The sequence below is a fragment of the Apium graveolens genome, chromosome 7, assembly GCF_009905375.1.
Source record: "Apium graveolens cultivar Ventura chromosome 7, ASM990537v1, whole genome shotgun sequence".
Classification (NCBI taxonomy): domain Eukaryota; kingdom Viridiplantae; phylum Streptophyta; class Magnoliopsida; order Apiales; family Apiaceae; genus Apium; species Apium graveolens.
The window spans coordinates 240070191-240092734 of NC_133653.1; positions in this window are offsets into that span (position 1 = coordinate 240070191).

The window sequence follows — 22544 nt, forward strand, 5'->3', positions numbered from 1 at the left end:
AAGTATATATTCACTCAGAAGGAACTTAATATGAGGCAAAGGAGATGGTTACAGTTGATCAAAGACTATGATTGCTCGATTAATTATCATCCCGGTAAAGCGAACGTTGTAGCAGGCGCATTGAGTCGGAAGGAAAGGTTGAATGTGTTATCAGTACCTGAAGATATATATAAGGAATTTCAGAAATTAGAATTGGAAATTAGAGTTTGCAAGCCTGAGGAAGCGAAAGTATACAGTATGACTTTCCAACCGGAGTTATTGGAGAAAATAAAGAAATGTCAGGAAGATGTAATTGATCAAGATATAAATTGTTTGGTAGGTGAAGAATTATGCACACAAAAGGATGACCAAGGTATTCTGAGGTTTTCATCTAGAATTTGGATTCCACCGGTGACGGAGTTGAAGAATGAAATTCTACAGGATGCACATAATTCGAGGTATTCCATCCACCCAGGGAGTACCAAGATGTATAGAGATTTAAAGAAGAATTATTGGTGGTCAGACATGAAGAGGGAAATTGCGGAATGGGTTAGCAAATGTTATACCTGTCAGAGAGTTAAAGCAGAGCATCAGAGACCAAGCGGATTGCTACAGCCATTGGAGATTCCAGAGTGGAAGTGGGAACACATTGCCATGGATTTTATAGTTGGATTACCAAGGATAAGGGCTAATCATGATGCCATTTGGGTTATAGTGGATAGACTTACCAAGTCAGCTCATTTTCTGCCTATAAATGAAAGATTTTCACTCGACAAGTTGGTCCATATGTACCTAAAGGAAATCGTAGTTCGTCATGGAGTTCCAGTGTCTATCGTATCTGATCGAGATCCCAGATTTAATTCAAGATTTTGGAAAGGTTTTCAAGAATGATTGGGAACAAGATTGAATATGAGTAAGGCCTATCACCCCCAGACAGACGGTCAAAGTGAAAGAACGATCCAGACAATCGAGGACATGTTACGTGTTTGTGCTATTGATTTCAAAGGAAGTTGGGATGAGCATTTACCCCTGGTAAAGTTTGCTTATAACAACAATTATCACGTCAGTATTGGTATGCCACCCTATGAAGCCCTTTATGGACGCAAATGTAGATCTCCAGTATATTGGGACGAAGTAGGAGAACGCAAAATACTTGGACCTGAATTGGTGCAGCAGACAAAGGAAGTTGTAGAAATTATCCAGAAAAGATTGATAGCCGCACAAGATCGTCAAAGGAAATATGCAGACCAGTTAAGGAAGGACATGGAATTTGAAGAAGGAAGCTTGGTATTACTGAAAGTATCACCATGTAAAGGACTAACAAGGTTTGGGAATAAAGGAAAGCTAAGCCCAAGATATGTCGGACCTTTTGAGATCCTAAAGCGCGTTGGCAAGGTAGCTTATGAATTGGCGTTACCACCGCACATGGAGCACATTCACAATGTTTTTCACGTATCAATGCTTAAGAAGTACAATCCAGACTCCAGGCATGTAATAGAATATGAGCCAATAGAGCTTCAGGCCGATTTGTCATATGTAGAGAGTCCGATAGAAATTCTAGAGGAGAGAGAGAAAGTATTGAGAAATAAAGTGGTAAAGTTAGTAAGAGTGTTGTGGAGAAACCCAAAGGTTGAAGAGTCAACCTGGGAGTTAGAAAGTGATATGAGAGAAAAGTACCCTCAATTGTTTTCTTAGGAGATTCTGAGGACAGAATCCTTTTAAGGGGGGAAGGATGTAATATCCGGGATATATCGTGTAATTATTTTTGCTAATTAAATAATTATTATGTGTGTTCAGTATCTATTCTGTGAATTAATTGCTAAGTGTTATTTGTATTTGGATATTCAAAAATAATATTAATTGAGTATTTTAATTTTTATATGTTCAAAATAAAATATAGATAATTGTCATATCTTCCAAACTATTTTTATGTTGATTTATGAATTTATAAGAATCATATGAAATTTATAAAATCTTTGTCCAGGTATTTAAAATCTATTTTATAAAAACGGGAATCAATCGACGTCACCTGTTGTTACGTTTTTGGAACCCGAAACTCTTCTGAGAACTCCTTCCTAACCTAATTGTAATATTCTGAGCATTTTCCATGTTTTGACTTTTTCGATCCGACGAACGGTTTGTCCTGCGCGGGTCCCGGCGCAACATTTTCGATACAATATTTGTTTCGGTAAATCAATAAAACTTGTATTTTCGATAAACGGGAGCTTTTTATTAAAATATCACAATTATCACTTCGTAATACGTGTTACCAGGCGCTGAGACCAAGACCGCAATACAAATTGTACTGATTTGGATAATTATCCCGAAAACCGATATCGTTTGGATCAGTTTTTACAAATAAACGTACCGTTTTATATCCGGAATGATCCAACGGGATATTAATTTTCCGTAAATATAAATAGCCTTTTACCGTATTTTATTTCGTATCAAAATCATTTACAGACAGATAAATATATAATTTTACAGAGAAACATCATATATTCATAAACTGTTCCAAGAATCAAACCAACTTTTGAAGGTGTTATTGATCTTTGTTGGAAAAGCTCGAGTACCATATTTGAAGGTCTTGAAGAGCTCTATCAGATTCCATAACCTGTTTTACTGCAGAATCAAAGGTTAATTTTATATATTTTTATTAAATTTAGAATTATTTTGATTAAAAATATGAATTTTTGTTCGGATGATTGTTTGTATGATTTGATGATTGCATGTTGTAGAGCTTGTTTTCCTGATGATTTTGGTATATTATACGTCTGATTTGGAGTTCAATAACATGTTCAAATTTGAGTTTAATTTTCGAATTTTAAAATTAGGGTTTATAACCCGTATGAATATTTTCAATTGAAATTTGGGGGTTTTTGATTTAGGGGTTATTAGCTGTTGATTTATAGTGGGTTGTGTTCCTTATGAAATTTGCAATCGATTGATATATAGCTCGTTAACATAGGAATAGTGAATCGAATGAAGTTGTGTTTTGAAGGTTTTCGATGTTCGCCAGAAACCGGCGATGTTCTTGGCCAATTTCTGGCCAGAACAGGATTGATTAGAATGATTTGTTTGCATGAATATGTTTCTGGTGAAGTGTAGTTGTGATCTGGACAGTTTGGTGGCCTGAGGTGGCCGGAATCGTGTTCTCCGGCCACACTCCGGCGAAGTCGACGGCGGGGCTGGCAAAATTGCAAACAGTCCCCTGTAGTTTTAAAAACGATACAGTTAGGTCCCTGAAGTTTCCAGACTTTGCAAATTTAGTATTCCTGTTTTAAAAATGTTTAAAAATCATATTTCCTAATTATTTTTATTATAAAAATTCGTTTTTAATTTCTGAAAATTCTAAAAATTATTATTTTAATTCTAAAAATTATTTTTAATTCAAAAATAAATCTAAATTAATTAGTTAATTAATTTCAGTTAATTTTTAATTGATTAATTGGTCAATTAATTTGAAAATTAATTGATTAATTGATTTAATTAATTATTAATCTATTTTAATTAATTATTTAATTAGATTTAATTATTTAAAAATGATTTAAAAATTCCAAAAAATAGTTTCGAGCTTTAAAATATTATTCTAAATTATTTTCAAGGCTCGATAATTATTATAAAATTGTTTTGAAGCCAGAATTGGCTAACCGAACCCTGTTTATTTACTCGAAATTGATCCAACAGCCCCTTTTAATTCCGAAAAATATTTTAAAAATCATTTTAAATACCAAAAAGCCTACTTATGACTCGAGACTTCTTTATAAATGATATGTCATTGATTACGTGATGTATTATGTGTTATACGTGACTTGTTGATTGACTATCGGTCTATATATTCGGTGTTTACTTAATTATTGCGTAACTTTCAATCCGTTAATCGGATTTGGGTGAAACGAAGGGTAGATAGAAGTATGTGTTGAATAGAATTGTATGAGTTGGTTATTGATAAATGCATATGATATATGAGCAGAAGAGGCAAGACGTAGGAAGGGGAAACAGGTAGTTGAGGAGTAAGACGATTGTGATTGGAAGCAAGTGCAGTGTAGTAAGCTAATACCAGGCAAGTATTCTGAACTTTCTTGAGATATTGTAGTACTTAGTCCTGTTGATATTGCAAGTGCTTTGAAGCACTAAAACCTAAATCTTGATTCCAGTTATTGTTCTTGAGCCGTAAACCTTATTTTTTCTAAGCCATTGATTATTGTATACCCAAACACGAACCACAAATCTACGATACTACTCCACAAATACATACAAACAAAATCCCAACCACTGAACTGAATTACTTATATACTCAACCCATTGTATCTTATGCTTTGAAAGGACCAAATCTTTGAAACCCTGAAATGTTGATTCCTTTGTTATCCAATTTATTCATTACCCAGCATCCAAGCTTTGAAATTTACCTTATTGATCCTTACAAGGATGGAAACCCTTATATTGTTAAACACTCACTGTTGTTAATGATTCTGGTTATTGTTTATTATTGTTTATTCTGTTATTATGTTAGAATTGGATTGTTTTTATAAAATTGTGGACCAGATTCGTGGTCAGACCATATAATGGTCAAGTTAGGCCAATGTGTGCCTTGGATCCAGTAGTTAGAGCAATACTGTGTGCTTTGCTCGGGGTTAGTGCGTGACTGATCAGCAGCCTAACCTTGGTTTTAAAAATAAAATATAGTATCCAATTCTAAATCATAATCCATTGTTCACTTGATATCATAACCATATTCACTTGATGATCATTATTCTCAGTTTTGTCATTGTGACTTGCTGAGCTAGTTAGCTCATTTGTGCGATGTTGTTTATATTCTTTCCAGTTAAAAAGGAACCAGTTGGTAGCAAGGATCCGCAGTCCAGCGCGAGAGCTAGGGATTAAGGTTGAGGAAGCGGAGCTAATAGGCTTCTTTTGGAATAAATTAAGTTTGTAAAATTTGTAATAATGTTTAATACTTAGTTTGAGTTTGAATGATTGGGATTTGAACGATATGTAATATAAGTAGATGTGTTTGGCTTGTGTGCATACTTTAACCTGTTGCGATCCGTGGTAGTTGGTAAGTAGGGTCACTGCATATTGTTATTATCTTGATTATTGATATAAGCAGGTTATAAATAAGGTGTGTGTGGACCCCAAACTTCTGACCCGGATTTGGGGGGCGCCACAGACCTCATACAAAAACTGTACTAGCTCTACTGTATCTTTTGTTTCATTTCTTCTAGAATAATCACAAAAACCTTTTTGATTCTTGATCTACTACCAGAAATTCAATGCGTAATCTTAGCATTCAATGCATATTCCTGAATAATCTCATTTTTCAATTATTCAACCATTTCATTTTACCAAGTTCAATGCTAGCCAGATTAGTCAACATTTATATGTTTCGATGCAACAACAAGATGTTATTTGTAACAAGCAGTTTTGTTGGTTGGTTAATTGGTCACATTTTATTCATGAAATGGGTTGGATTGGTATTAGTCTGGATACGGCAAAATAATTATATTAGATCGAATAAGTACATTCGATCTAATAAGTCAGAATTGAGAAATTCTATGGCTCGAATATTTAGTATTCTCTTATTTATTACCTGTGTCTACTATTTAGGCAGAATACCGTCACCTATTTTTACTAAGAAACTGAACCCACAAACGGAAGAAGGGTGGGAAAGTGAGGAAGAAACAGATGTAGAAATAGAAACAGATTCCGAAACGAAGGGGACTAAACAGGAACAAGAGGGATCCACCGAAGAAGATCCTTCTCCTTCCCTTTTTTCGGAAGAAAAGGAGGATCCGGACAAAATCGATGAAACGGAAGAGATCCGAGTGAATGGAAAGGAAAAAACAAAGGATGAATTCCACTTTACAGAGACACGCTATAACAATAGCCCAGTTTATAAAGGCCTCTTCTGGTTTGAAAAACCTCTTCTGACCTTTCTTTTCGATTATAAACGATGGAATCGCCCATTACGATACATAAAAAATAATAGATTTGAAAGGACTGCAAGAAAAGAAATGTCACAATATTTTTTTTATACATGCCGAAGTGATGGAAAAGAAAGAATCTCTTTTACGTATCCGCCTAGCTTGTCAACTTTTGGAGAAATGATACAAAGAAGGATGTCCCTGCCCACACTAGAAAAACTCTCTTCGGATGAACTGTACAATCATTGGGTTTATACTAACCAACACAAAAATAACAACTTAAACAACGAGTTTTTAAATAGAATTGAGGCTCTAGATACGGGATTTTTTTCTCTAGATATACTCGAAAAAAGTACTAGATTGTGTAATGATAAGACTCGAAAATATTGCTTGCCTAAAATGTATGATCCCATTTTGAATAGGTTCTATCGAGGGAACAATAAAAAAAAAAATTTCACCTTCAATCATAAAATTCCGTTAGGAAATTTCATAGAGATAATGGAAATTAATAAGATTTATAGTCTCCTTCTTCATGATACTGATTACCAAGAGGTTGAACGGAAAATAGACCGATTTGATAAAAAAACTTTTTCAACGGAAAATCGTCATTTATTTACTTTAATCAGTAAATTTGATAGAGAAGAAGAATCAAGTTTAAATTGGAAGGGCCTCTCTTTATTTTTAGAAAAAGAACAAGAAAGGATTGGTTCAGAAGAAATAGCCAAATTTTATAAATTTTTATTGAATACAATTCTAACTAGCCCTAATGGTCAAAAAATAAAACAAAAATTTGTAACAAAAGAAATCAGTAAAAAAGTCCCTAGATGGTCATACAAACTTATTACCGAATTGGAATTCCTGTCTACAGATAGAAATTAAAAAAGTAGTAAATTAATAAAAAGATTGCTACAAAAAAGAAATACAAGAAAAGATAAGAAGAGATGCGCCCACCACCTACAGATTTGATACCTTCGCCTACAACGAAACTTAAAACACCAACTCCATTAGTAATTCCATCAATAACCCGTCTATCAAAAAAAGAAGTTAACCTAGCCAATCCTCTTATTCCCCCAATAAAAAATCTTGCATAAAAAGCATCTATGTAACCACGATTATATGACCAATCATATATACCATTTAGTATTTTGTCCAAAAGAATTCTTTTAGGACCAGTTTTAACAAAAGAGTTGATTAAGTCCCAATTTTGCAAAGATGAATAAACAGGTTTATATAAAAAAAAGGCTATAAATATTCCAAAAAGAGCTATACTAACTGAAAAAAGAGCATCTTTCAAAAATTCATACCAATCTATTAAATTATTCAAATTTTGATGTAAAAGGTTTATAGACGGAGTTAACCATTTGAATAATATGTCCAAATACACTCCATCTTGGTTGAAAGGAATTTTTAGGGATCCAACGAACAGCGTAAATAGAACCAATACAAGTATAGGAAATAACATAGTATTATCTGATTCATAAGGATATGAAAAAAAACTTCTTATTTCCAAAACGGGTAATAGTAATAAAAGGTTATGTAATGTTTCTTGCATTCTGATCAATTAGATACATTTTTTTGAAAAAAAAGAAAAAATATGATGATTTTTCATTATTAATAACCTTAATAAATGAAATTTTTTTGTTAATTCTTCTTGAATCTTCTTTACCCCATAGAGATATTGAATAGAAGGAAGTATTCTTTTTTTTTTAAGTTGCCATCTCCATATAAAACACTTGGATCAGCCTTCTTCTTAAACTCTGATAGCAGGGACTTATAACCAGTCATGTGTCCTGAGCATCCACTGTCCAAGATTAGAGAATTTTTACCGTTACCCTGCAATCAGTTTTTAAATCAATTATTATTTTTATGGACTAAGACTTGCTTGGATCCTTTGGCCTTTTTAAGTTTGTTAACATATACAGCAGAAGACTTCATATCAGAGTTTATGTTAACATTCTTACTATTAGTATTTACACATGCAGAAAATGTTTTTGTTTTATTTAAAGAGGGTTTCAGTTTATAATAATCATAATATAAACTGTGATACTCTTTACATGTATAAATAAAGTGCCACACACTATCATAATGAAAATAAGGATTTATGGTTTATATTTAACTGTTCTATTCCTAAGTTCTGATTTAAGAGGAACAGTATTGATCTCTTCATTCTTCCTGCAAGAATTAGCAAGATGATTAGTACTACTGTAGTTCAAACATGTCTTTCTAGGTGCATTGGGAATAGTTTTATAAGTACCATTTTTATTAACACCCACTTTACCATTCTTATTTTTCCTAGGTTTTTCTCCTTGTCTTTCATGTGTAATTCCTTTAGCTTTTGCTCAAGCTGTTTCTGAGTCATTAAACCGATATTTACTGATCTTGTGTGAACTTGTTCACTCTTATCATTTTTTATGTTTGAGTTAGGTGCTGAGGTTGAACCTACCTCATGAATTGACTTAATAGCATCAGCACTTGAAGTAAACTTAATTGGTTCCAGCTGAACTTTGTTCAGTATTACCTTATGATCAGTATTTTTTGGTTTAACCTTTTCAGTTTCTTTTCCATTTTTCTTATCAGATTTAAATCAACTTGCATATCCCAATCCTGATCCCCAACAGCCATTGTCTAAAATTTCCTGTGTTATTTTTTGTGAGTTAGTCCAAAGCTTAATAACCTCTCTTTCTTTAGCTAACTCATTTTCTAGATAAGCATGATTTTCTAACAGTCTTTCTTTAACATACACAGCATTATCTCTTTCTTCTTGAATTTCTAGCATGGAAAGTAACTCAATTTCTAGGTGATCATTCCTTTTTTTTAACTCAGAGTTTTCATTCTTGATTCTATTATTCTCTAAAGTTTGATCCCTATAACTAACATGCAGAGATTTAAGAAACAATATTAATTTATAGATATCATCAGTATCAAAAGCAAGTGTGGTTTGAGGTACCTTAATTCAGCAGTGCCAGCCTCAGTTTCAGCATATTCCATGAGGGCATAGTTAACACCATCATCTAAATCTGATGAATCATCCCAGCTTTTCTTCTTTGTGATCAAGGCTTGTTTCTTTTCAGCCTTTGGTTTTCAGCAGTCAGCTGCAAAGTGTCCAATTTCGTCATAGTTATAGCACATTTCCTTTGACTTGTCAAATTTTCCAGTCTTTGATTCCTTCCAATCAGTATTTTTTTCTGGCATTCCTCTTATCAGAGTTTGAGGAACTAGAACCCTGTAATAACCCCAAAAATTTTGGACTTTTTGTAAACCTTATGAATAGTGATTTTGTTGATTATGCTGAATAAAAAAACTTTTCATGCCACACAATGTAGCAGTTCTTTTATTGATATTCTGAGGTCTTATTAGTACTCTATATGGCATATAAGTGTATGTAAAGATCGTCAGAATCCAAATCCGAACACTTTGATTTTTTCCCGAAAATCCACCAGATACCGAAAGAATTGAGTATAAGGTAACATGATAAAAATGATTTAAATTCAAGGATTTTTAGAGAGGATCATAAAAGGAATATAAAATATTGAGAAAGGTTTAGGGGAACCTAAGTAATAAGATCCCATGTATGATCCCTCAAATGATAAACCAGAATGAAAGTTAAGCGAACCGTATAACAGATAAGCGGTCATTAGCCAAGTAATTAGGGGTTAATCAAAGAGGTTAGTGGATGATGATGCCATCACACTAACAAGAAGAAGACAAGTGTAAGAGGATGACATGAGAAAGATGACATAGGCATGGTGACATAAGCATGACAAATGGAGGGATTGGTTGGTTGATTGTGAGCCGCACAATTTTTACCATGATAACAATCTAATTAACAACAAAAGGAAGTAACCAAGCTAAACACCACACAAATCATTTAATCAAACTAGAAACATTTTTACTTCACTTTTTCTTCCCTTGCTCTCGGCCAAAACCAGAGCAGCAACTTAAAACTACCATATCTCCTTCAATACTCACTCAAATATTGTGTTCTATAGCTCGTTGGAAAGGTATTGAGATGACCTACAACTCTTATTCACAAGTATCATCCAAGTAAGCATGGTAAGACCCTCACTTTTACAGTTCTTTAAATCGGACTTTTAGAAACTTCAAAACCTAACTTTGTGTTCTTGATTTCTTTATAAAGATCAAGCTTGTAGGAGGTTAGATTAAGGCTCCCTAAGGCTTCCTAGCAACTTAACACCTACCAAGGAAGGTATCAACTTTAAACCCTAGCTTTGATTTTATGATTCCATTAAGTTTTATTGAAGCATTGTTAGTACTAAGGCTTGATCTTTCATTATAAGTAGTTTTGGTGGATTTGTATTGGTTTTGAATATTGGATCTTTGATTGGTTGGATAAATTGGTAAAACTTGGAGTTGGGGACTGAGTTTGTAGTATGATGGTTGAATATTGTTGTATTGGTGGTTGTGAGTGAATTGATGATAATTTAGAGTGTTAATTAAATTGGAAATCGCGTAAACATAAACGTCATAATGCCCGATTTTCCTTAACTGTTCTGTTCTTAACTTTAGGACCTGTGAACTCACTGAAAGATTCTAACCTTTGCCATTTTTAGATAGTTCATGTTACGAGCTTCATTTTGATATGTGGTTCGCTTGAATCTGATGTACGGTTTAGGAGAAACGACCGTTTTAAGTAACGGCATTTCGTGAAAGAACCATTACCCCTCCCCTTATTTTAAAATCTTGGTTAAGGCCCTTAAATGACTAATTAGAGTATGAAACAATTATGTAAAGTGGATTAGGCAGTTGTTAGGGTATTCGCGAAAGCATCGCCTTAAAATTCGTAACGGTTAATTTATTAAAAATGGTGGAGCCGAGGGTACTCGAGCGACTTATGTGAATCGTTAAGCGTATAAGCGACCATAAGAGAACGTTAGAGTCTAATTGGTTAAAGTCACGTTTCTCAAGCGACTTTGGTTTAATTTCAACTTATATGTTGTTTATAGGTTACCAGACTCATCCCAGGCCTTTTACCACCCCCAGACGCTCAGGCAAGTTTTCTACCCGTTATACTGTTGTTGTGATGTATATATGTATATGCATTATCTTGTGATAGATGCATGATGGTTAACTAGCAAATCTTGCGATATATTGGAGCATGCTGATATGGTTTATATGTATGTCTGTTTAGTAATCTTGATATCTATCTGTTGATTCCAATGCTTATAATTGCATAATACCTATGCTAGAGATAAGCAGTAGTTGTGTATACCCTTAGTATAGGGGACCCAAAGGCGAACATTTTCTAATACCGGGAGTCGATGTTCCCGAGTATATTATATATTTATATATATATTTTTCAAAACTATTAATCGAATAAGGTTTATTCGATAACTTTATTTTTATTAATGAATATTACTTTGAATATTCATTCGAGGACTTATGACTCGGTTTATTTTATTTAATGAATATTATCTTGAATATTCATTTGAGGACTTATGACTCGGTTATTTTATTTAATGAATATTATCTTGAATATTCATTCGAGGACTTATGACTCTGTTTATTCTATTTAATGAATATTATTTTGAATATTCATTTGAGGACTTATGACTCCGCTTATTTACTAAATAATATTCTTTATTTTATTAAAGAATAATGTTTTGTTAATCAAACTTATTTTCGATTATTCAAATAAGGATCGTACTTCGTATAAGTATACCTTTGGTTATTTATTATTCATTTCAAGTATGAGTTTTAAAACTTCTACTTCAAATTATTTATATAGAGATTATCCTTATGGGAATATTATTTAAATAATAATATTCAGATATTTTCTAATATATCAAGACTGGTTTATTTCATTAAATCAGCATTACTGCAAACATTCTTAAAAATGTCTTCGAGTCTTCAAAATGATTTTAAAAGTTAGAGCGGATCCCAAAACTCATTTTTATATTTAAGATCTTCCTTTCAAAGGGGATTTAAATACTCGCTCAAAACCTGAGGGATCCGGCTCTGTGGTATATTTTATATTCATAACGAGGTTGCTGTTTTGATAAATGAATTGATTACTTACCCAATGTTCGGAAAGTAAGTCCATCTATTGAGTCGGCATAAGCAACATGGGCTCAGTGGGCGTCCATGAAAGTGTAAGTGGCTCAGTGGGAGTCCATCAAATGTGTAAGTGGCTGAGTGGCAGTCCAGCATAAGGTCCTATTGCGGCCAGGGTAATGACCAGTGGGGAATTCTTCCATCTACTAGTAGAAAAAGTTACTTATTGGTATCTTTGCCTGATCAGCAAGATATCAGGTTTATGCCAAGGTTTTCTCCTTTCCAAATTCATTGGATATTGCAACTCTGTTTATAATTTTCATAACAGAGGCTTTCAAGGAGTGTATGAAATGTATATATATAGGTGTGTGTATATATATCGGGACTTAATAAAGTATCTCTTAACTTTATTATTTATAATGATATTTCAAGGATTGAATCTATTCAAATCTTATTTTATAGTCTCATCTATGTGATAAACTTTTTGAAACGGATTGTACCTTGAACGGTGGTAGTTCAAGTAGTATTCGGAAAAGATATAAGTATATTGGAGTATCTTGTAACTTCATCTTTTCAACTTATATCTAGTAAATGATTATCTTATGCATGACAAAGATTTTCAGAAAAAAGGTTGAGATAAGGTTAGATATATGAGATCACCTTGCAACGATATTTTATACAGTTATAAACTGGAACTCTGTGTATATTATACATGTCAGAGGATTTCAAAGATTTGAGAAGTATATATGTATATATATACTGAATATTTTGCGACTTCGTCACATTAAAATCACAAACTTGGTTCATTTCTTCTTGACCAAGACTTTCATGAGTACTATACATATTATTTTGGTGGGCTTGTTGCTCACCCTTGCTTTCTTCTTTCATCACACAACATTAGATAGACAAGATGAACAGTACCAATCTCCCAATTCACGAGCGGATAGGAAACGTTCCGCAGTTTCCTATAGGCGTTGATGTCGTTGTAGCTGAGGTAGGAACTACCAATAGGCTAGGCTTTCAACTTTTGATGTACCAAACTTATGTATCTTTATTAATTGTAATAATGGCAAAGAAATGTAAATTTATTCAGAAACCCTTTTAAGGTGTAATGGCATATAATTGTGGAATAAAATGACTCGTGTTATTTTTTGGATATTCATCTCTGAGACAATAACTTGTGGTGTGTGTGTGTTTATTGTGGGGTCATAGTACGGAGTAGTTGATTGTTTATTAAGATTGGGTGTTATTAAGGGAAATGGAACTCGTGACAACCCGGATCCCCGACCCCGGATTTGGGGGTGTTACAGAATTGGTATCAGAGCTAAGCGTTATAAACCTCAGAGATGATGTGACGTTAAAATTATAAGATCACTAAGGGGTTTTATATCAAGTCGGCCACCCTATTCGTCAAAATATCTCACTAAGACCACCATTTCTCACGGCGGCTCATTGAAACCATTAAAAAACTAATATATATCATGCCGTTATCCTTTTCTAAATAAATTAACAGAAAATGTTAATTTCTTAAAAATTTCCGTTAGTTCAAGCAGAAACAACCAGAAGTGGTGAGCTGGTAGTCCACGTATGTTCCACGCTGGACTAACTATCAAGTGACACAACACAAGTGAAAGAAACCCTAATAAATTAAACCAATAACCCGAACAAACAAATAAACTGACATATTGGCGAGTTAATTTGGGACTAAAAAAACCCTAAACAACGGGTTCATTCAATCGTCACTATCAACCATCATTCAATCGCCAATCGTATCTATCTTCAACAAAATCTGGAGATCAATTATCACTCTTTAACATCATTCGACAAGGTAATCATCAATCCTTTCTGTACTGTTTATTTGTGTTTTATATAATAGTACTATTTCATTCGATCGTATTGTGCGACTTGTTTATTTTATTATTATTTGTTAGTAATAAGTGAATATACGAATGTAATTACTTATACGTTGCTTTTACCTTACTTTTATCATAACTCCAGAAACCTCTTCCTGGATTTTTGGAAGTCCATGACATAAGTACTCGAGCATTCATACCACAAAAATAAAAAATCAAGTTATTATCAGACTTAACAACTGACGAGTTTGACAAAGCAGACATGGGGGTTTACGATTATGAGCGAAGATGATGATAATGTCAGAAGTAATTACAAAGTTATGCAAAAATTCAAGAGAAGATTATTTTTTTTGTCAAAAACCCTAATACATACACTTTGTTTGTATGTCTGCAAATAATGTAAAGTCAGTCAAGCTAGCTGTTGCTTATTCAACGCCATGTCAGCTGAAACATCAGCATCACCGTTAACTTTTTTATTAATATAACGGCGTGATATATATTAGTTTTTTAATGGTTTAAATGAGTCGTCGTGGGAAATGGTGGTCTAAGTGAGATATTTTGACGAATCGGGTGGCTGACTTGATATAAACCCCGATCACTAAGATAATAAGAACTCTTGCCAAGTTCATAGTCAGACTACCTAACGTAGTACTGATAGTTAAAACCCTTATGGGAACCCTTATAAATAACGTGATAAAAGTGTAGTTCGTTATCGTATATGGTAGCGGGACTCCGAACCCTGAGGTTGAGGAGCAACAACGCGATGATGTTTTATTACTTATTGGAGATCAGATTATGGATCCGATAGAGCATCCTAACGCGGGACCGAATGATGTTAATATTGAGGATGTAGCGGTTGAGGATGTTGTCCCAAAAGAGATTGTTGCTGAGAAGGATCTTGTGGAGGATCCTAACAAGACTGAAGAGATGGTCGCTGAGGAATTGATAACCATGCTTAGAGCGACTACTAGAGGTAGGATTGGCCGGTCACTACCGGAGGTTCGTTCAAGTTTGTAAAGATAGTAGCCCCTTTAACGCGCTTACTCGTAAGACTGAGAAGTTCGAATGGACAGAGAAATACGAGAACAACTTTCAAGAACTGAAGCAAAGATTGGTGACGGACCCTATGATGGTGTTGCCAGATGGAAAAGGAGATTTTGTGATGTGTAGTGACGCTTCGCATAAGGAATTAGGGTGCTTCTTATACAGCACAACAAGGTAATCGCGTACGCGTCAAGACAATTAAGGGAATATAAAATTCGATATCCCCACCCATGAGCTTGGGCTCGTGGCAATAGTTTTTCCCTAAAAATTGGAGGCACTAGTTGTATGGAGAGAAGTGCGAGATTTACACAAGCCATAAGTGCTCTAGTACATTTTTACGTAGAAAGAGCTCAACATACGCCAGAGGAGGCAGTTAGAGCTAATCAAGAATTATGATTGGGAGATTCTTTATCATTCGGGGAAAGCCAATGTGGTGGTTGATGCCCTTAGTAAAAAGGAGAGACTCAAGATGATAATGTCTTTGGGAAAATTTATAAGAGTGTTAGGAATATGTGTATTAGTTTGATGATAAGTTAAACAAAACACTTAAGTAGAAATCTAGTGTTTGTAGCCTCAACGGATAAGACCATCTTGGCTATCCGTTGAAGGAGTAGCTTTACTTAGCAATAAGTTTAGTATTGTAGCACATTTCATTCTCTGGATTCAAGTTGTAATTCTTAGATGTTGTAGGAAATTATCAGTCATGTTGACTACTAATGGATATACAAATAGGAGGGCTAATTGTAAATATTTCATGCCTTGTAATTTTGTATAAGTGAAGAAGTATCAACGGATATTGAAGACCTTCAACGGATAAGAAACAAAGCTTCAAACGGATGTCTCTAATGCTTCAACGGATAATATCCATCAATGGATAAGTGCTTCAACGGATAAAGACTTCAACTGATAATGCACCAACGGATAAAGCTTCAACGGATAAAGCCTCAACGGATAAGGTATTAACGGATGAAAGCTTCAACGGATGCTTAGTTCATTAGCAGTTGATAGTGACAATTCACAAGCTGACAGAGGCACATGGGTTGACAGAGACAAACTGGAATGTGGAAGCCTCTAGGAGGAATCAAGAAAATGCAGCATTTCCATTCTGATGCAAACAAGGAAGTATTCAAAGATTCACAGATTATCCTAGATTGTATTGGATAGAGAAATGAAGAAGAAACATGTGAAAAATCTTTTTAATTGTATTTTACAGTTTTGTCTTCACTTGTAAACTTGGTGATATATAAACCAAGTAGCAGCTAGTAATTAGATAAGAATTTTCCTGAGTTGTTTAGAAATATCCAGAGAGAAAATCATCTAGTTTGTACTAGGAAGAAGCTGTGATTTAATTCTTTGAATCACACATTTTCTGAAATAACACGTCTCTGATGGAACAACAAATCCACAGAAAAGTTTTTAAGTTCTTTGTGTTCTTTACATTTGTGTTTGAATCATTTGTGTTTGAATATATATTTGTCTGTATCAGCTTCAAGCAATTCACACACATTTGTTCACTTAAACACTTAGCCTTAGAAACTACTCAAAACTTGAAAAAGTTTTGAGATTTACATTCAACCCCCATTCTGTAAATCTCATTGTTAGTCCACTGGGAATAACAATTGGTATCAGAGCTAGCTCTTAACATACAAAGAGTTTAAAGATCTATTCTGCTAACATCATGAGTAAGAAGGATATTGGTGTAAAGATTCCAATCCTGGAAAGAGATAACTACCATCACTGGAAGGTGAAGATGCACTTACATCTTCTCTTTCAAGATGAAAGCTACATCAACTGCATTGAAAATGGTCCTCACATCCCATACAAGGTGGCCACAACTGCTACTACAATAGTTGCTGTTGGACAGTCTATTCCCAAGCCAAAGGCAGAATGGACTGTTGAAGATATTGAAGAGGTCCACAAGGACAAGAAAGCCATGAACATTCTGTTTAATGGCCTGGATCAAGATATGTTTGACAATGTCATCAACAGCCAAATTGCTAAGGAAATTTGGGATACTGTGCAGCTTATCTGTGAAGGCACTGAGCAAGTTAGAGAAAACAAAATGCAGCTTCTCATTCAACAGTATGAATATTTTCACTTTGAAGAAGGAGAATCATTGAATGATACCTTCAACAGATTTCAGAAACTGTTGAATGGATTGAAGCTGTATGGGAGAGTGTACCAAGTCAAGGACTCCAATTTAAAATTTCTAAGGTCTCTACCTAAGGAATGGAAGCCCATGACTGTTTCTCTAAGAAATTCTCAAGATTATAAGGACTTCACACTTGAAAGATTATATGGAATTTTGAAGACTTATGAACTTGAGATGGAGCAAGATGAGCTGTTGGAAAAGGGAAAGAGAAAAGGAGGATCAGTTGCACTTGTAGCTGACAGTGAGAAGGTTGAATCCAGGAATGAAGAAAAGATAATGCCAAGTCTCAAAATTGGCACAAGCAAATCAGAATCAAGCAAGGGTAAAGAGCAAGTAGCTGAGGATGAAGACAATTCCAGTTAGGATGACTCTGATGATATTGATGAACATCTGGCTTTTCTGTCCAGGAGGTTTGCAAAGATGATGTTCAGGAAAAATACAAAATTCACTAAGCCAAACAAAAACATGGTGGACAAATCCAAGTTCAAATGTTATAACTGTGGCATGAGTGGACACTTTGCAAGTGAGTGTAGGAAGCCAATCTCTGATAAAAAGAAATTTGAACAAGTTGATTACAAAAAGAAGTATTTTGATTTGCTCAAACAAAAGGAAAGAGCTTTTCTCACTCAAGATGATTGGGCAGCAGATGGGGTCAATGAAGATGATGATGTGGAATATGTCAACCTAGCCCTGATGGCTAATTCTGATGAAAATGAAACTAGTTCATCAAGCAACCAGGTAATTACTACTGATCTCTCTCAGCTTTCTAAACATGAATGCAATGAAGCCATAAATGATATGTCCAATGAATTATATCATTTGTGTGTTTCCCTTAAATCACTAGCTAAAGAAAACACTAGGATCAAAGAGAATAATGTGTTTTTAAGTGATAGGAATGTTGTGTTAGAGAATCAGGTAATTGAGCTTGAAAAGATTAAACTTAAATGCTTGACTGTTGAGAGTGAACTAGAAGAAGCTGTTAAGAAAGTAGAAATTCTTTCTAAACAGTTAGAAAGTGAGCAAGAGGTAATCAAGGCCTGGAAAACATCTAGAGATGTTAGTGTTCAAATTGCCAAGGTTCAGGGAATTGAATCATTCTGTGAGGATGCCTGGAGGAAGAACAAAAAGGAGTTAGAATTAATTGATGGATTGTCAACGGATGTGGAATCAACGGATGATGAAAGTTATCCGTTGAAGGAAGAAAAGGAGCATCCGTTGAAGGCTCATCAATTAAAACAGGCAAGTAATTTTAAAAATAAAAACCTTAATAAGAAGAATGATTCAACTCTCAAGAACTTTGTCAACGAAGGAGCTAGCACATCCAAAGATGCCAGTAAGGTGAATATAGGACACATGACTTTAGATCAGCTTAAAAATAGGCTTAAGTTGGTTGAGGATAAGAAGGAAATTAAAAGAAATGGGAAGATAGGGATTAATAAACATAACAATTACACACCTAATAGGTATGCTCCTAGAAAAAGCTGTGTGCATTGTAAAAGTGTTAATCACCTATCTGATAATTGCAAATCTGTTAAAAATGCTCCCATGCCTTCAAATCCCTCCATGCCTAACATGTCTATGTCACCTCTGCATGTTATGCCTGTTATGTCTCATCAGAATCCCCATGCACATTTTGCAAACATGCCATATATTAATAATCCTTATTTTACTGCATTTAGTATGCCTCAAATGCCATACAATATGCCTATGTGGAATAACATGTTTGCACAATCCATGCCTTATCAAATTCAATCAAATGTGCTAAGTGATTCTGTGACTAACCCTACACTTCAACCAACCACATCTGAGATCAAGGTTGACCCAAAGCTACCTAAGTCAAAAGATGCAGGAGGAATGAAGTCTAGGAAAAAGACTAACAAGGCTGGACCCAAGGAAACTTGGGTACCAAAATCAACTTGATTGATTTTGTTGTGTGCAGGGAAAAAGAAGGAATCTATGGTACTTGGACAGTGGCTGTTCAAGACACATGACAGGAGATTTCACCCTGCTCACAGAGTTTAAGGAGAGAGTTGGCCCTAGCATAACCTTTGGAGATGACAGCAAAGGATTCACTATGGGATATGGCTTGATTTCAAAAGAAAATGTCATCATTGATGAAGTTGCATTGGTTGATGGTCTCAAACACAACTTATTGAGCATCAGTCAACTATGTGACAGAGGGAATACTGTTTCCTTCAATTCTGAAGCATGTATTGTCACAAGTAAGAAGGACAATAAAGTGGTTCTAACTGGAGTTAAAAAAGAAAATGTGTACCTAGCTGACTTCAACTCTACAGATGCAGAATCTATTACTTGTCTTTTCAGCAAAACAAGTGCAGTTGAAAGTTGGCTATGGCACAAGAAGCTATCCCATTTGAATTTCAAGACAATGAATGATCTAGTCAAAAAGAACTTAGTTAGAGGAATGCCTCTAGTGGAATTCACAAGGGATGGACTGTGTGATGCTTGTCAGAAAGGAAAGCAAAAGAAAGTATCATTCAGTAAGAAGCTTGAATCTGCAATTGATGAACCATTACAACTGCTACACATGGATCTTTTTGGACCAGTCAATGTATTGTCAATTTCAAGGAAAAGATATTGCCTAGTGATTGTAGATGATTTCTCAAAGTTTCGTGGGTCTATTTTCTTGGATCAAAGGATGAAGCTAGTGAAATTATTATCAATCATATCAAGCAAGTCAACAATCATCCTGATTTCAAAGTAAGGAATATTAGGAGTGACAATGGAACTGAGTTCAAGAATTCAACCATGAAGTTGTTATGTGAAGAAAATGGGATCATGCATGAGTACTCAGCTCCAAGGACTCCACAACAAAATGGTGTGGTGGAAAGGAAGAATAGATCACTAATTGAAGCTGCAAGGACAATGCTTGAAGAGTCAATACTCCCAACTTACTTTTGGTCTGAGGCTGTTAACTGTGCATGTTATACTCAGAATATTTCTCTAATCAATCAGGAAAAAGGCATGACTCCCTATCAACTATTCAAGAGAAGAAAACCAACTTTAAACTTTCTGCATGTCTTTGGTTGCAAATGTTACATCTTAAGGAATCAATCTGATCACAAAGGGATGTTTGATGCAAAGGCTGATGAAGGAATATTTGTTGGTTATTCTGTTGGAAAATCTTATAGGGTCTACAATCTAAGAACCAACATTGTCATGGAATCTGTGCATGTTGTGTTTGATGATAAAAAGATTGATGGACTAACAGATGAGGGACATCATGAAGGACTCAAATGTGACAACATTGAGATATATTGTGATGATAGTGAAGATGAGAATGATGAAGAAGGCATCTCAAGAAGAATTCAGAATCTGCCTTTGGATAATGCACAGAATGTTGCATCCGTTGAAAGTCATAATTCAGCTTCCGTTGCTGTAGTTCATAGTGAAGCATCTGTTGGTCACGGTCTGTCAATGGATAATCAATTCACTTCATCAGTTGATAGAGCTCCCAATTCCTTTCAAAGGATCAGCAACTCAGGGGGAGTTTCAACCAATCAACATTCTATCTCACATCGTGACAATACTGAGGCAACCTCATCTAGAGCTAATCTACCACCTCAAAGAAAATGGACCAAGAATCACCCTTTTGAACTGATCATTGGTGATGCTACATCTAAAGTGCAAACTAGAAGGGCTAGTCAAGATGAATGTCTGTATAGTAGCTTTCTATCACAGGAGGAACCTAAGAGAGTGGAAGAAGCTCTATTGGATCCAGATTGGATTTTAGCAATGCAAGAGGAGCTAAACCAATTTGAAAGGAACAAAGTATGGAAGCTGGTACCCAAGCCAAAGAACAAGAGTTCTATTAACACAAAATGGGTATTCTGAAACAAGATGGATGAAAATGGCATTGTCATAAGGAATAAAGCCAGATTGGTTGCTAAAGGCTATTCTCAACAAGAAGGGATAGATTTTGATGAAACATTTGCTCCAGTTGCCAGACTTGAGGCCATCAGAATCTTTCTAGCCTATGCAGCCCATGCCAATTTTAAAGTCTATCAAATGGATGTCAAGAGTGCATTTTTAAATGGGGAATTGGAGGAAGAAGTTTATGTAAGCCAACCTCCAGGATTTGAAGATCCAAACTTTCCAGACTATGTGTATTATCTGTTGAAAGAACTCTATGGACTAAAGCAAGCACCTAGATCCTGGTATGAGACTTTGTCAAAGTTTCTTCTAGATAATCACTTCACAAGAGGTACTGTTGACAAAACTCTCTTCTTTAGAAATGTTAATGGCTCTAAAATACTTGTTCAAATTTATGTAGATGATATTATATTTGGATCTACAGATGATAAGCTTTGTAAAAAGTTTGCTAAGTTAATGCAAAGTAAATATGAAATGAGCATGATGGGAGAGCTAACTTATTTTCTTGGATTACAAGTTAAACAAGTTAGTGATGGAATTTTCATTAGTCAAACTAAATACATTTATGATCTTTTAAAGAAGTTTGACTTAATGGATTGTTCATCTGCAAAAACTCCCATGGCCACTGCCACCAAGCTTGAATTAAACAAGGCTGAAAAGTCTGTGGATATTTCAAGTTATAGAGGCATGGTTGTCTCACTTTTATATTTAACTGCTAGTAGACCTGATATAATGTTTTCTACATGTCTCTGTGCTAGATTTCAAGCTGACCCTGAAGAATCTCACTTAGTGGCTATTAAAAGAATCTTCAGATATCTCAAAGGGACTCCAAATCTAGGAATTTGGTACCCTAGAGAGTCTGGTTTTGATCTAATTGGTTACTCAGATGCAGATTATGCAGGCTATAAAATAGACAGCAAAAGCACAACTGGCACCTGTCAATTTCTAGGGAACAAGCTCATGTCATGGTTCAGCAAGAAGCAAAACTCTGTTTCTACATCAACAGCTGAAGCTGAGTACATTGCTGCTGGTAGTTGCTGTGCACAGATACTATGGATGAGGAATCAACTATTTGACTATGGTTTGACTGTTGACAAAATTCCAATATTCTGTGACAACACAAGTGCCATTGCCATTACTGAAAATCCAGTGCAGCACTCAAGAACCAAGCACATTGATATCAAGTATCATTTCATTAGGGAACATGTGATGAAAGGTACAGTGGAACTTCATTTTGTTCCAAGTGAAAAGCAGATTGCAGACATATTTACCAAGCCACTTGATGAATCAACATTCACAAGATTAGTAAGTGAGCTAGGTATGCTTAGTTATTCATAAATTTATGTCCTCTATATAATCTGCATTGAAGCCTGAAATGAATTTGCTGCAAGAACAAAGTTGGCTTCAAGAAAGACCTATCCTATCAACGGATATTCCCTATCCGTTGAAAGCCAAAATTGTTCTATCAACGGATGTTCATTATCCGTTGAAAGACAAATACATTTCTGGTAATTTTATCCCTCAACGGATAAAATAGTGTTGGTGTTGGATTTTAAACGCAGCGGGGGCATGGCAAAACACTTTTACGCATATAAAATCCAAATAAAAGCATACAGATCATGAATAAAAATTTGAGGGATCGAATCTAACCTTTAAAAATAATTCGGAGACAACGATCAGAGATCC